Raw genomic sequence first — 4004 nt, 5'->3', positions numbered from 1 at the left:
TTAACAAGTAATAGATATTGTTTCATTTTTTATTCATGTTTTTTTAATAAAATGTACATATGATCCAAAAACCTTTAAATTTAAAACTATCATCTATTTACTATTAACTATTATCAAATGATTCGCATATTTCATTTCTCTTCTGTTCTCCTCTTCTTTTTGCTTCTATTTCTCCCAAAACTTGGGGATCATCGATATTAAATATTTCATCATTATTGGGCTCGTTTATTAATTCTATGTCGAATGAATCCTTCAAATCAATACACAAATTATGCAATACGCAACATGCCATTATAAATTTTGACATTTTTTTGACATCGTGAAATTGTAATTCTATTAACTGACGAAATCGCGACTTTAACAAGCCAAATGCATTTTCGATAAGCACTCTAGTTCCACAAAGCTTTTTGTTATATATTCTTTGTGATCGAATAAGATTTCCATAATCTTTATAAGGTGTTAAAAGATATTCCCTTATTGGGTAAGCACTATCGCCTAACAAGTGATACTTTCCATTTTGACATATACCACTAATATTTTTGCTTATGAAGGATAATGTGAATGTCCTGCTATCGTGAAGTTTGCCAGCCACTCCAGTGAAGGCGTCAATAAATCTCTTCTCATCATCACAAATTCCTTGTAATACAAGACTCGTTTTGTCATGTCGATTAGCGTAAGTAGATCTTATTTTATACTTAGGAGTTCGAATGTTTATATACGATCAATACATCCTAATACATTTGGAAAACCTGATATCTGAAAAGAAATAATTATTTATTATTTTAATTTATAACAATTCAATAATAATTAAAAGTAATTTTCTTTTATTTAAGATGTAACCTTTGAAAAACGATAAGCCAGCTCATCTTTTTCTTCGTCATTATTAGGAAACTTTATAACATCTTTCGCTATGCTTAAAAGATAATTCATAACCCTTGATAAAATCATTTCGCAGGTTGAAATAGCTGTATCGAATCGATCTGCTACGTCTCGCATCGATGATTTGTTTCCTGCAAACCTATAAAATATATTATATCAATTTTTATACAATTATAATTATTAAAAGGAACTGTTTTCTGCTGTACTAACCACAAAAAAGATAAAATATGCTTTTCAGCAGAAACTGCTGATCTACCACCATGCATTTCATTTTTTGGAAAGAAATCTGATTGCTGAAAACCATCTATTAATTGCTCACATGTTTCTGGACACATTCTGAAGTGCCTACAGAACTATGACAAATATAAAAATTATTATTATTCAGTATAAAAATGCTATTATATTACATTAAGTACATTAATTATATTTTAAAAAAGGGTATAGGTTCGATGTTTATATAAAAAGATATAACACTTACGGTGTCATTATCCATTTTTTTCACACATTCTACATAATTTACAGTTTTTGGAATTATTCTTCTAGTTCGAAGAGTTGTAATTATTTCTTCTTCCTCGCTTGAACTAGAAGAAGATTCCAAAAATGTCTCCAAAATATTAAAGAGAGCCAAATCCGAATTGCTCATTATGAATTTTCGTTCGTTATTATTCAAAAGAATGCCCTACTGCTTGCATGCATCCAGTGCACTGAACTGGCACCGTCAAAATATCTCGTGCCACTTAGTGCGCACTGAGTGCGCACTATGCGAGTGTCGTGCGTTCAAACGAACACGCAACACTAGTCAAGTGCGCATTGGCACTGCCAATCGAACACGCGCCTGACACTCAGTGCAGCCAGTGCACCCCAATCGAAAACGCTATAAGGTGCAGCTAACAGCTGAATCTGGGGAATATTCCGTGGTAGCACACTGACCGTGTGACAAGGAGAGAAGATTGCGTCATCTCTGTCTCTCTTGCACCGTATATATATAATGTCCGTGTAAGCACACAACACCGAATATTCGTGTGTTATCCTTGTCTCTCAACACGAGCGAAATACATAAATTATATAAATGAATAAACTCTCTCTAAATGATTGAATTTCAGAAACAACGAAAAAATAATTGAAAATAACATATATAAATTACATTTATTTTTAATTATATATATATTTTTTTTCATTTGTAATAATTACTTTGTTACTTTTTTCTAATATAAATAATAATATATTTTTTTAAAGGAAGAAATTTTATTATAGAAATTTAATATAGAAAATATATACTAAATATATATCAAAATATTTATAAAATAAAGTATCTAGTTCAAATATTTATATATAAATTATTTATTATTTATTTTACATTTTATATATGTGTATGTGTATGTGTAATGTATATGTATAAATGCGTGTATGAAATAAATATAAAATAAAATAATTAATATTAAATATTAAATATTATGCACACAAACATAATAGCAATAACATAAATTTAAATTTTTATTAACTTCAAATTATAGAGTAGAATAGAAATTAATAAAACAGATATTTAAATGATGCATGTTTATATATACATTGCTATTGTTTTCTGTACATTGTATACATATTATTATACAGGGTGTCCCATGACTGAAGGTCCATACTTTAAGGGCGTGTTGCTGATGCCATTTAGAGTAAAAAAAGTCTAATAAACATATGTCCGCAAATGCTTCCTAACAGAAATATAAGTATTGAAAGTTGAATATTCAAAAAAAGAAAGACATTTAGAAAAGAAAAGAAAGACATTTAATTTAATTTGTTCATTTACAAATTCTGTTCAAAATTACATCCTGCAGATTGAATACAAAGTCTTGCCCTGCGTAAAAGTGATCTAACAGCTTGCTCCATCATTCCAGGAGAATTTCTGATTTGTGTTGCCGCATCCATAATTCTGTTAATAAGTTCATCCCTATTGTGAGATTGTTTCGCATAAACCATCGACTTCATATGCCCCCAAAGAAAGTAGTCCAGGGATGTTAGGTCTGGTGACCTGGGAGACCAAGAAACTGGACCACCTCTTCCGATCCAACGGTCATGATACGAATTATTATACAGACCGACAGAAAATGTAAACAATACCAGGCTGATAAAAATGTAAATAATGACAGACTAATAGAAAATGTTTCACATATTCATATCAACTTTCAATGCTTGTATTTCTGTTAGGAAGCATTTGTGGACATATGTTTATTAGATTTTTTTTACTCTAAATGGCATCAGCAATACGCCCTTAAAGTATGGACCTTCAGTCATGGGACACTGTATATCTTTATCCCATAAGATGAGTAATCGTACTGCATTAAAAAATTTAAAATGGAAAAGATCTTAAAAATACAATCAAATATATAATTAAGAAATTAAATGTTTCATTGTGTGTTCTCTCATTGGAAGAAATTGCACATATATACTTTTATTTACATTTTTTATAAGAAATCTATTATATTTTTATATTTATATTACATTTTTACTATATTTTATATTATATATTTATATATTACGATTTTCGGGATAAAAATATGTAACAATATGTTGTAGCGCTTCTGTTGTTATTGTGTTTCCAACAAGCGCAAAAAATTTTAATTTTATTATAATTAATTGATATTTTATTAATATTATATAATTCTCACATTGTTTTTCTTTCAGATTTTAAAATAAATAATTTTTTTATTATAATTATATTTCTATGTACGCAGCATAGAGTTGCTTATTGTTGCAGATAGATTTGGATGAGTAACATGTCTGAAGGGCGGATCACTAAATGGAAAGGCGTGGACCGTTGAATCAACGCCATTATATTGCAGCAGCTATGCACAGTGGGGGTTTTAGAAAGAATCTCACACTACCCCGGAAAACCGGGGTACCTTTTGAAGGTTTCCCTCACTTAAAAAAAAAAAAACGCTATACATTTGCTTATTATAAGTACTTGCTATACATTTGTTTATTGTAAGTACTGATAATTTGAAAGCATAAATATGAAAATATTATATGCAAACAATGCACAAAAGATGTTCAGTCTGTGCCATATTAAAAGCTCAAGCTTCAATCAATAACTATATAATAATCCAATGAATATAATAGTAATCAACAATTAT

The 4004-nt window shown here is 29.3% G+C and overlaps 1 pseudogene; it reads right to left on the bottom strand.

The window, feature by feature from the left end:
* Window positions 1-1186: 1186 nt before the first annotated feature.
* Window positions 1187-4004, bottom strand: part of LOC145932818 (uncharacterized) — a 7497-nt pseudogene continuing 4679 nt past the window's right edge.

Source organism: Prenolepis imparis, unplaced genomic scaffold, assembly GCF_030444845.1.
Source record: "Prenolepis imparis isolate NDT839.2.m4 unplaced genomic scaffold, iyPreImpa1.0 SCAF_2, whole genome shotgun sequence".
Lineage (NCBI taxonomy): Eukaryota > Metazoa > Arthropoda > Insecta > Hymenoptera > Formicidae > Prenolepis > Prenolepis imparis.
This window is presented reverse-complemented; position numbering and strand designations above follow the sequence as displayed.